A 13,274-nucleotide genomic window follows, 5' to 3' on the forward strand; every position below is an offset into this window, starting at 1 on the left:
CAGCAGAAATGAGCTCCAGCCATCCCTAACAGCAGCTGACTTGACAAGGTACATATCATTGGCTCCTTTCCCTTTCCTTGTCTCATGTAACCCTCAATTCCAGTTGCCTTTATCTTCTAAATAAGCCCAAAATGTTCACCTCCTAAATTACATTCAAATCTTTGTGTCAGAATCTGTTCTCTGGCAGAATCCAAAATAAAACACAGTAAGAAGTCAAGAAACAGTCATTCACTCATTCAAGACAAAAGGTATCTCTACTTTTTGGAACTTATTGAGGTTTCCTTTGTACCCTATTTTATATGTGTTGGTGGGCACTTGGAAAGAATGCATATGCTCTAATAAACATATATATATATATATACACATATATATATATACACATATATATATACATACACACACACATACACACACATATGTGTGTGTATATTTATGTGTGTATGTATATACATATAATCAATTTTACTTTAAAATTATGTTATTTAGGCCTTTCATATCATTTCTTATTTTTCATCCAAACTATTATAGAATAAAATTGAATAATAAAATATTTTAGAATAAAAGAGTTGATTTGAAGTCCTCTATTATTCTATAGTTTCTGTCTTAACGATTTTTTGTTGCCATGTTATTTGATTGCTCTGTTGCCTAGGCTGGAGTGTAATGGCGCAATCTTGGCTCGCTGCCACCTCCGTCTCCCGGGTTCAAGCTATTCTCCCTGCCTCAGCCATCTGAGTAGCTGGGATTACAGGTGCCCGCCACTACGCCCAGCTAATTTTTGTATTTTTAGTAGAGACAGGGTTTCGCCATTTGGCCAGGCTGGTCTCGAACTCCTGACCTCAGGTGATCCACCAGCCTCGGCCTCCCAAAAAACTGATATATTTTTATATGCTTTACACATTTCAAAATTATGAAGTACCTACAGCTTTTAGGACTGAATTACATCTTTTCAGATATTATGACCATGATTCCTGGGTTTTCAAAAATTTGCCATTCCTAATACAGTTTTGTGCATCCTTCAATTTTTGACCATCCTAAATCACTTTTCTAACATGTGTCCCTCATATATGGCATAGGATTTACAATTGCTTAAATTCCAACCTAATTTAAACTTATTCTCCTTTAAAATGTAAGTTAAATCCATTTATATTTATTGAGCTGACATGTGTTTGGTCTCTGTTCTGTCATATTGTTTCACATTTTCTGTTTTTATATATTAAAGTCTTTAATATTTTAAAGACTTCATGCAGTCTATTTTCTTTGGTTTGCTTTCTGTGTATAGTTCTAAGATTTGATGAGGTCTGTAGTTCTGTTATGATGATTATTTTTATTAATGCATATTGTCAGCATATAATAGTTCCCTGTTATAAGAAATAAAAAATAGTGTTCTCTCCTTCTTCCCCATTCCCTTCCTCTCCTCCCCACCACCCAATTTAAATCAATAATGTTATCTTTCTTATTGTTACCTTTGTATTATTAAAAATGTGTGTATGCCTATCACTTCATTAGTCAGCTTTTAATGATGTCATTAAAATCAGCAGACTTATTTTAACTCCTACTTTCTTCACTCCGATTTGTAGTATTGTAAAATTTCTATATTGTCCATAGTCACTTCAAGATGGCTCTATCAGCTTTAGCCAGTGTATTCTTACAGTGCTTTCTGAAATCTGTTTCTTCTGGATTCTTTCACTAACCTTTTGCCTTTATCCTTCCTTTTCTCTTTTACTTTTTTCAGCTGCTCTTCCTGTCTGTTGCTTTTATATTTTACAGTCTGTGAATCATATTTGTCTCCTACTTTTTACTAAAGATGGCATCTCTGAAGTGTGTTTTTTCATTCTCCTTGAAGATTTTGTATAGATTTCAGGAGGAGAAAAAGAAAGAGACTTACTTACACAGAGTCATACTGGAAGTTCCTGGGTCTGTGTTTTGTTGTTGCTGTTGTGTTTGTTTTGTTTTGTGATCATGTAGCCTTTCTCATGCCCATTAAAGGATCAAACCTCGCAAAACTACAAAAGGAGTGACTCTGATCACAGGTATTATAGGTATTTTAACAAAACAATAAAGAAATCATTTGAGGAGTAACCTTTCAGCACTTCTCAAGGTATAGAAGTGCTGTGATTTGAATGTTTGTCCCCTGCAAAAGTAAGGTTGAAATTTAATTGTAATGGTATTAAGGGTGGGACCTTTAAAAGGCGCTTAGGCCATGAGGCTCTGCTTTCATAGTGGGACTACTGTTGACATAAAAGGGCAAGTTCGGCCCTCTTGATCTCTTTGCCCTTCTACCATATGATGACTTTTGCCATGTTTTAACACTGAAAGAAGGTCCTCACCAGATGCTGGAATCTTCATGTTGGGCTTCTCAGCCTCTAGAAGTGTGAGCCAATAAATTTATGTTTATTATAAATTACCCAATCTGCAGTAATCTGTTAAAGCAGCATGAAACAGACTAAAACAAGAAGCAAATGGCTTTTTAGCAATACAATTATCTAGGCCAACTTCTAACCGTTCCTCACCTGGTAATAACCATTTTCCTTTCATTTCTGTTTTACAAGTCTAATTTTACAGAATTATAAATCATTAGCAATAAGAGTGATGCTGTAGTGCATATTCTCAAAGAAATTTAAGCCGTTGATAATTTTTTCTTGGAAGGTAAATGTCTTGTGCTTATTCTTAATTATTCAAGTGATTTAAAAATGTGGACATAATCATAACTGTCAAGGTAAAGATTACAGTGAACATATCCACTTGGAGTACTTCAGGAGACTTAAATAAGATTGGAAAGTATTGTTCACCTATAAAGTTAGAGAACTGGGCAGAAAGAAAAACCTATTGATTACGTTACTTTTGCTCATTGTTTAATTCCTGACCCTTCTTGAAATAGCTGCCCAACCCCTACGAAATTGTCATAGCTCTCTGATGGCAGTTGACTAGTAATAAAATTCAGGTCACCATCTATTACAGGCCAGAGAGTCTGACTTTCAGCATAGTCTTAGTGATCAAATTTGCCAAATGCTATAGAATATTTCAAAAACAAAAGGTTTCATTCCTTGGTATAGATAGCGTCCATCTATAAGATAAAGAAAATTAGATCTAACTCATACAATTGGTGTGAAGATCAAATAAGAAAATGTAGATAAAGTACATGAGACATAAGTAATCAATAAGTGTCAGTGGCCCTCCTGTGTGCTTCTCAGCTCTTCCTCCCCTCTGCCATTTCTTAGTAGTATAACCTGGATTTCCCTTGGCAATAGTCCTTTTGGACTTCCCAAAACTAGGAAACTTTTTGCTGAAAGCAGATTATTCTTTGTTTAGTGGAGTATAATGTAGTCCTCTAGTGATCAGAAATGGAGTAACCATTTTTTTCCTCCTAAATACTATTTGGCTCATTAATGACTTGCTCCTATTATGGCATTTCTCACATTGTTTTATAGGGTTTTTTTTTTTTGCACATATTTCTTTCATCTTGATTTCAAAATATAGAAAGGCAAAGACTCTACATTTTCTTCTTCAAATCTGTGACACAGTATTAGTGATCTATTGTTGCATAACAAATTACTCTGAAATTCATCAGCTTAAAACAACACACATTTATTTTCTCAGAGTTTCTCAGAAGCAGCTTAGCTGCATAGTTTTGGCTCAGGGTGTCTCACGAGATTGCAGTCAAGCTGTTTGCTGGGGCAACTGTCATCATTTTTCATATTCTTGGCTGTGTCATATAATGTTCAACAGTCTCTTTCTTTCTCTCTCTCTCTCTAGTTCTCATTTAGATTCTATATGAGACAGAAATTCCAGAGCCAATTTACTTTTGAAAAACCCCTCAAATTACCCCTAAAACACAGTCTGTATCCCTTTCAAGATGTTGAACACAGTGAAAGGTCTGGTTAAAAGCTGGGGAGAATAGTTGGCTTAGAATCAGAGGACGTGTTCTATGAAAAATTACATAATTTTAAATACAAGAATTATATTTAACTTAGCTACACAGACACACAGACACACACACACACACACACACACACACACAAGAGGCATTCAGAGACTGAGGAGGCTGAGGGTACAAAGTTTCCTATCTCACCTTGACCACAGGACTCACTCTCAATTAGTGGATTAGCAGTTGCAATTTAAAATTTAAAAAGTTGTTTATTTATTTATTTTTGCCAAGTTGAACCTGCATACATGAAATGCATTTATGATTTAACCCTGACATATTAATATTAAAATGTAAAGAAGTTTTCAGATTCATCTTTAAGTGTTCTCTCAGATTTGATCTTATGCTTTCTCTGTCCAGCATTTCTGAGCTTTGCTCTGCTTGCTGATTGATGCTAACCAAGCAGGCCTCAGAATTGTTCTAGTATTAGAGCCACTGGAAGCCAAAGTGCTTCTTGCAGAATATAGTATTGTTATGTTGTATTCCAGTCACACAGATAATACTTTAACACAAAATTATGTTTGGTTATTTTAAGTTTATATTGATTAGGGTCATTATATTTAATTAAATTTACACAGCATGAAAGGCAATAGTGTCATGATCTCAAGTGTAAAAATCCAAACACACACACACACACACACACACACACACACATTTGATTCATAGGTTTTTGAATCAAACCTATCCCTTAATATTGGTTTGTTGTATGATCATTCGTCTAGCTACCAGCTAGTCCTCTCAGGCAGATAATCAATGGCACCTGTCAAAAGTTTAAGATGCATAATATTTTTTAAAAGTATTGTAGAAAAACAAGTTTAAGAAAAATTTCCTTGAGTTATTTTTCCCCAAATTGGAATACAGTTACATTTTAGCCAAAGCCCTTGCGTTCGCTTATAGAAGATAAACCTTCCGTTGCAACCAAGGAGACAATTCCAATCTATCTCATGAGCTGCATGGAAATCTGAAGGTCAAAAAACTCTGAATGTCTTTCTTCTGTTATCCTTGTTAAAAAATAATATATCCCATCTGGAAATTTGGAGCTTGAGTCCTCTGTGGTAAGTGCTTCCTTTGTTGTTATGTAATCTTTATTTTCTAAATTCTTTACCACTAGTTGTGTAAAGTTGGTCCTGATGTAGGTACAGACATAAACATGCCTCGGTTAAGAGTAAAGGTTTTGAATAAGCTGGCTTCTCTGACCAGAATATTGCTAGAATGTAAGCACTGTGAGTGCACAGGCCTCCGTATATTTTGCTCACTGCTGTTTCCCTAGAGAAGTCCCTGGCATTTGGTAAAGGCTTGATAAATATTTGTTGAATGTTTTTATGGTTGAAATCATTGTTTATGTTCCATTAGCTTTTGCCATTTTTTTTTCATACCTCTGTATTAGTTTCCTAGGGCTGCCATAACAAATTACCAAAAACTTGGTGGCTTTAAACAACAGAAGTTTATTCTCTCATGGTTCTAGAGTTTGTAAGTCTGAAATCAAGGTGTTAGCAAGGCCACACTCCCTCCAAGGCTGTAGGGGAGAATTTTTCCTTGTCTCTTCTAGTTTCTTTTTTCTGGTGAAAAGATACATATATTTAGAATTAGCCAGCCAGACTCAGTTTAGATGATCCCAATTTCGTTGGCAACATCCAAAGCATCATAATCAGGACCCAGAAGAATATGTGCCTTCTTCTCTCTATCAGGCCTAACCAGGGTGTTGACCTTGGCCACATCAATGTCACAGAGCTTTTTCACAGCCTGTTTGATCTGGTGCTTGTTGGCTTTAACATCCACAATGAACACAGGTGTGCTGTTGTCTTCTGTCTTCTTCATGGAAGACTCAGTGGTCAGCAGAAACTTGATGATGACATAGTAGCCAAGCTTGTTTCTCCTGGGGGTGCTCTTTCGAGGATATTTGGGTTGCCTCTGAAGTCACAGTGTCTTGGTGGGCGGGGGTCGTGCAGATTTTCTTTATGTGTGTGTGTGTGTGTGTGTGGCTGTGGACACCTTTCAGCACTGCCTTCTTGGCCTTCAAAGCCTTTGCTTTGGCCTTGGCTTTAGGAGGGACGGAAGCTTCCTTCTTCATCTTTGGCACCATCTTGTGAAAAGCTCTCTTCTAGTTTCTGATGTCTCCCGGCATCCCTTGGCTCGTAGCTGCACAACTCCAATCTCTGCCTCCATCTTCACATGGTCCTCCCCTATGTCTGCTTCTTCTCTTCTTTTTATAAGCACATTTGTCATTGGATTTGGGGCCCACCTAGTTAATCCAGGATGGTTTAATCTTGAGATTCTTCACTTAATTACACCGACAAAGACTCTTTTTCCAAATAAGATCACACTCACACTCACACGTATTGAAGTTGGAACTTGGACATGTTTTTCATGGCCACGATGCAACCCATTACAATGTCTAACCACCAATTTTAAGATTCTATTCATTCAACACACATTTTTAAAATATCTATTATGTTCCAGGCACCAAATGGTGAGGATGCAAATATCAGCATGATGTGGCCACTATCCTTCCTTAGCCAGATGACAACTTATCAAAGGTTTTTATCCTAATCCTTCTGTAATAAAATATATTTTAAATTCACATAAAAGGATATCTTATCTACTCTGAATCCCTTCATATTAATTTTACCATAAATTCTAAAGAACACTCTTCATTGTTAATTTTTCAATTGTCCTATTATTCATTTTTCAGATGTTATTAGCTCGAGGTCATTTCTTTCAAAAAATTTCATGATGTGAAACCATTTTAATTAGTTTCAACATATTTTCTTTCACCACAAGTCAAAGTACAGGAGCAGTAAACTTAGCAAGAACCCATTCATCTCTGTACCATTTTGTCATGAAGGTAACATCAATATCCCTCTGGCTGAAGTTAGCCATATCTTATCATGGCCTGGTTTCTTTGGAAAGCAGAGCCTGAGAACATATAGGTAGTTTATTTGGGAAATAATTTCAGGAAGCAGGAGTGTCAGATGGGGGTGGTTTGGAGGGGAACAGGGGATCAGGGAATCAAGAGGGAGAAACTAAGCAGGAATACATTGCCAATTGAGCCCTCACAATGCAGTAACTGGTTTTTGCCCCCATAAGACTTTCTGTTTTTTTTTTTTTTTTTGAGATGGAGTCTCACTCTGTTTCCCAGGCTGGAGTACAGTCACTGCAACCTCCGCCTCCCCAGTTCAAGCAATTCTCTTGCCTCAGCCTCCCGAGTAGCTGGGACGACTGGTGTGTGCCAGCTAATTTTTGCGTTTTTAGTAGAGATGGGGTTTCACCATGTTGATCAGGCTGGTCTCGAACTCCTGATCTCGTGATCCAACAGCCTCAGCCTCCCAAAGTGCTGGGATTACAGGCGTGAACCACTTCGCCCGGCCTACTCCTTTACTTTCTTAGTAAACTTGCTTTCACTTTACTCTGTCATCTCACTTTTGATTTCCTTCCTGCATGAAGGCAAGAACCCATGTGACCTCCCATGCTGCACCCCCTTGAGGTTCACCCTGTGAAAGAATGACTCACAGGACTCAGGAAAACACTGTACTTACAATTACTCTTTTCCCATAAAGGATACAAATGAATAGTCAGATGAAAAAACATATGATGGCAAGATCTGGAAGGGTCTTGAGCACAGGAGCTTCTGTCCCCATGGAGCCAGGGTCTGCCACCCTCCTGGTACATCAATGTGTGCACCAACTGGGAAGCAGTTCACACCTCATCATTCAGAGCTTTTATTGAAGTTTTATTATGTAGGCATGATTGAATCAGTCATTAGCCACATTAGCCTCAGTTTCTGGCCTCCCCTCCTCAGCAGTCAGGGACTGGCGCTGAAGGTTCCAACCCTCTCACCACATGGTTGATTTTCCTAGCTGCCACCCCCCATCCTGAAGCTCTCTAGGGGCTCTGCCAAAAGTTACCTTATTAGCATATACTTGGATATAGCAAAAGTGGCTCATTATGAATAACAAAAGACACTCCTGTCATTAAGGAAATTCCAAGAGTTTCTGAAACTCTGTGGCAGGAATCAGAGGCAAAGACCAAATACTTTTTTTTTTTTTTTTTTTGAGATGGAGTTTCAAAACTTGTCACCCAGGCTGGAGTGCAATGGCGTGATCTTGGCTCACTGCAACGTCCGCCTCCCAGGTTCAAGTGATTCTCCTACCTCAGCCTCCCAAGTAGACTAAATACATGTTTTGATTATTCACAGTACAACACATAGGGAGTGCTCACTGAACACTGACGATTGTTATTCTCAAGGTGTGGAAGCTGTGTCATAGACCACCATCATCACAACCACCCCTGGAACAAACACCTCTGCTGTGTTAACTTTTGAATTAAAAAAGTAAATCTTAATTTTAAAAAAAGAATTTTCAGGCCAGGCACAGTGGTTCATGCCTGTAATCCCAGTACTTTGGGAGGCCTAGGCGGGCAGATCACCTGAGGTCAGGAGTTTGAGACCAGCCTGGTCAACATGGTGAAATCCCGTCTCTACCAAAAATACAAAAAATTAGCTGGGTGTGGTGGTGCGTGCCTGTAATCCCTGCTACTCTGGGGGCTAAGATAGGAGAATCACTTGAACCGGGAGGTAGAGGTTGCAGTGAGCCAAGATCGCGCCACTGTACTCTAGCCTGGGTGACAGAGTGAGACTCCGTCTCAAGAAAAACAAAATTCAGAGCAGAAGATTTGGAAATGTTACAGATCACAAGCTCTTTGGTTTCCCATGTAATAAAAATTAATATGGGGCCAAGTAGTTTTCCCAGTCAAGGTTTTTATTTTGGAGCTTGTGCTCAAGCTCAAGGAAGACAGTGGAGGTACAAGTACTCCCTGAAAAAGCTGGTTGGGGCTTTTTTATTAGGCAAAGCACGGGAATTAACATCAGGCGTAGGGTATGCAGGCTGGGTTGGGCAAAGCATGTGAGGGGTAGATTACTCAGTTAGCATATCTGGTTGCAATGTTTATCTTGAGTAATGGACCACCTGGTGGTCTGGCTGGCAGCAACAAAGCTGTAAATCAATTGTTCAGCATTCCTTCCCAAGGTGGGACAGTCCACAATATTTAGATTTCCTAAGCCAGTTTCTGGAATTCTTTACGTAAAAGGCATGGTTACATGTTATGAAAGCACGGAAGAATGGCTGTTTTCTTTGTGTGACTAAAGCCTTGGGATTCGTGGGCATATCACCAGCAAGTGGTGTGGGTTTTGTGATCAGTGGAACTAGAGAAAAAGAAAAAAAAATATGTGAAGGAGGAGCTGCATCCCATTCCTATTCTATCTCAGAAATAAGTTAAAGCAGTACCAGCTCAAGTTAACTTCCTTTGACAAAATGTCGGAAGCAACTATATTCTACCAATGCTTACAACAAAAAATAAAAACAATTATTTTTTCAGGGTGTCTAAATTAAGGCATTGAACTGAGGAAGGTTGGATTACCTACAAGCACAATAAACAGTTCTTGTACTTGAGGAGTTAAAATTCTAGGCAGGGAGAAATGACATTAACATGGCACTAAGCAGAATGAAGGATAAATAAGGGGTAAAAGAGTAAGTGAAGCAATATTGCAAGGCAGCTCTTGAGTACATTAATAAATGAATTCTATAAACAATAAATGCCAATGAATAATGACTCCAGGTTTGGGAAATTAAGAAAGTGTTTACAGGAAGTTTCAGTACGAAGGTTGGTTGGATTGAAACCTTTGTCAGGACAACAAGAGGACATTGAAAGAAGCAGAAGTACGGGAGCAAAAATTTAAAGACAGGAAAGACAACGTGTGGTCCTGGGACGATTAGTTCATCCTTACTAGTGTTTTGGGTTTAAAACGAGCAACACAAAGCTAGCAATAGCATATCAAAATTCTAAAGAATCTCATGTTTATTCATGATCTTTTCACTATGAGTAGACTGTGTTGATCTGTTACCGAGTTTGTTTCAAAGGAGGAAAACATATTGAGGTCAGTTACAGAAATGGAATGTTTGAAGTCGATGAATTCAAGGAAATATAGTCATGTCACCAATACCTTGTGCAGAAATAGATAAAAAGAAGAGGGTAAAAGTGCAAATTATTTACATTCTTGAAACCACAAAAGTGAACTGAGCCAAGAACACAGCTGGAATATGACCCAGTGGGGTAGGGAGTCCCACAGAGCCTGAACACATGCCCACTTAGGCTTCCTTGGTTAAGACCTGACCTTCCCCATCTGATAATGGGAAAAAACACATCCAAAGGAAGTAAATAGTAATTACATGTGGAGCTAGCGGTTGTCTTTCTAGTTCCACCTTGGGATTGAGGTTACAAAAGATAATGTAGTGAGAAAACATTCTGAAGTTATTTATAATAGAGTTAAATTGAACTTAATTAAATGTTTGTTTGAGAGTTTATGGGCCCAAGTGGATTTCTCTCCCTGACCTTGGTCAAAGTCAATCTATAATAAATCAAGTGTAGCATATCTACATGGTAGTGCATATTCCTTTTTTTTTTTTTTTTGAGATGGAGTCTCACTCTGTCAACCAGGCTGAAGTGCAGTGGCATGATCTTGGCTCACTGCAACCTCCACCTCCTGGGTTCAAGTGATTCTCCTGCCTCAGCCTCCTGAGTAGCTGGGACTACAGGCACTCGCCACCATGCCCGGCTAATTTTTGTATTTTTAGGAGAGATGGGGTTTCACCATATTGGCTAGCCTGGTCTTGAATTCCTGACCTCGTGATCTGCCTTCCTCGGCCTCCTAAAGTGCTGGGATTACAGTCATGAGCCACTGTGCCCAGCCAGTAGTGCATATTCTATTGGTATTGCTACCTGAAGGAAGCTGGGAAATGGCAGGCTTATTCTTCTCTCCTTAGGATTATAGCCACTGCAACAGCCAGTGCACCCATAGAGAGCAGTGGGAAAAGCACAAAAGTCAACAGGAATGGCTAATCATTTCATTTAGCCTTTACAACACCAAGAGATAAGAAGAACAGACTTTATTGTTCCTATTTTACAGATGAGAAAACTGAGCTCCAGAAAGATTAAACAGTTTTAATAGTGATATCTCTTTTTAAAATCAAAGCATATAGGTGCTTTGATGCAAAACACAATGATATGAGCATTTCATAAATTAACATTTTTTCTATCTAGTCAATGAATATTTTCTTCTCTCTTTTTTAAAGGGTTTAAACATTTTCTATTGAAGTTTGTTTTTTACTATTTTTGAGACAAGGTCTTGCTCTGTCACCCAGGCTGGGGTGCAGTGATGCCATCTTGGCTCACTGCAGCCTTGACTTTCTGGGCTCAAGCGATCCTCCCACCTCAGCCTTCAGAGTAGGTGGGACTGCAGGCTCATGCCACCACACCCAACTAATTTTTTTTTTTAATTCATTTTATAGAGACAAGGTCTCAGTAGGCTGGTTTCAAACCAGCTTAGATTCAAGCAATCCTCCCACTTTGGCCTACCAAAGTGCTGAGATTACGGCATGAGCTACTGCACCAAGTCCCATAAATATTTTCTGACACTTGCTAAGGCTTTTTTCCTGTATATGGTGTGTTTAGGACTTGAACAAAGAGGTTTAATTCATTTCTCAGAAAGCTCAACACTTTTTTTACTCCTTCAAGTAATGTTTCATTTTGCTTTGTTTGATCAATAGTTCTTTTCTCATTTCTAATTTAATAAAGCACAACTCTTCTTCCCAGACAATGGAAAGCCTGGATCAACAATAACAATTTTTGTGGGCAGATTCCATGGGGAGGGATACAAAGTATCAAATTGCTATGTGAAGAATTGAATTTTATAACATTCTGGGAATCTGTGAAGGAAAAAATAAAGCCAACACAGGGTTTCTTGGCCGTAAATTGTAAACATAGTGTTCTATAGTTAGGTGCCATTCTAACGGAGGCAGCCCTGGTACAGGTGACAGTGTTACTAACAACTCTAATGGAAAACTTGCATTTGAGTCTCATCTCTACTGCTTACTAGGCATGTGGTGATAGATGGGACACTACACCTTAGTTGCATTTTCAACAAAATGAAGATAATAATACCTCCTTGAGATATTGCTAAAAGTATACATAACACAACATCGCAATATCCACAGAGTCATCATCTCCTGACCACCAGCACCATAATCAGCAACATCTCATAATAAATCACAGGAGTGGTTATTAGGGAAAAAAGAGAAAAAGCTTATATCTTAATAATAATATACTAGTCATTCTAGATATTTGATCCTCTTTTATTTCCATCCAATTTCCAATTGACTCATTTACATTTATTTCACAACACTAAAAAGGAACTATTGAATGTTTGTTGGAAAGGCCTTTGGATTGCAAGTTAGTGATAGCCATTTCATTGTAAAGCAGAAACACAAAGGTTTATAGAACCTATGTGTAGTTTATATAGTCTTTTATGCTTCCACTGTATAAAAGAGTGATCAATATAAAATAGAACCATAGAAGCAACGGACTGTAGATAGAAGTTTGGAAAGCAAATAACTTGAACAAATTGGTTTTAGTGAAAAATAATGTACTCTGATTATCCTAACCCCAAAGTACACATCATTCCTAGAGTGCCACATGACCATCCTGGGCATTTCTTTTAGAATAATATAAGTGCCTAAGAAGCCTCAGGAACTTGGAATAAAATCAATTAGTATTTGCTGTAATTTCCATAGCATGTGTGACCCTTGGGTTGAAGAGTTAAAAAGAAATGTATGAAGCCTAGCCAAGAAGTCTACAGTGGAGGAAAAAGTATTTGTCTCAATTTTACTCCAGAAATTCTGTTCTTGAATGGGAATGTAGACAAGAATGAAGAAATTCATTGAATGAAAATATTAATTTATATCCGTGGCACTTAGTCAACTAATTTGTTTCAGGCTTTTAATAGTTGAAAATGTTGGACCAGCATTTATTTACTTTTGTTTTTTAGAGATGAGGTCTCACTATGTTGCCCAGGCTGGTCTCAAACTCCTAGGCTCAAGTGATCCTTCTGCCTCAGCCTCCCAAAGTGCTGGGATTATAGGCGTGAGCCACTGGTGCCTGGCCTAGATCAGCATTTCTAGAGTCCAACAGGAGTGTTAGTGTTTTAAAGAAGAATGTACCTTAATGGTTTTCAAATTCTTCAGGCAGCAAGTCTGGAAATCATGATGCTTTTTGTGGAATCTCATGAAATACTAATATATTTAACTCATATTGTGGCAGACTGGCTCCATGCTCATTACTCTTGTTTCTTTTCCTGGCACATGTGACAGCTCCATTTTCCAGCCTCCCTTGACCTTCAGTTGGAGCCATTTGACTGGAGTATGACCAATGGAGTATATATAGAGGTGCTGCTGACTGGACATATGACCAGATGCACCATCTCTTTTCCCCTTCTGTGGCAACCACAGAGGCCACACGTTAC

At 38.4% G+C, this 13,274-nt stretch overlaps 1 pseudogene; it reads right to left on the reverse strand.

The window, feature by feature from the left end:
* Positions 1-5,527: 5,527 nt before the first annotated feature.
* Positions 5,528-6,005, reverse strand: LOC129529087 (large ribosomal subunit protein uL23-like; annotated as a pseudogene).
* Between the last annotated feature and the right edge of the window lie 7,269 nt (positions 6,006-13,274).

This window comes from Gorilla gorilla, chromosome 21 (assembly GCF_029281585.2).
Source record: "Gorilla gorilla gorilla isolate KB3781 chromosome 21, NHGRI_mGorGor1-v2.1_pri, whole genome shotgun sequence".
NCBI classification, from domain to species: domain Eukaryota; kingdom Metazoa; phylum Chordata; class Mammalia; order Primates; family Hominidae; genus Gorilla; species Gorilla gorilla.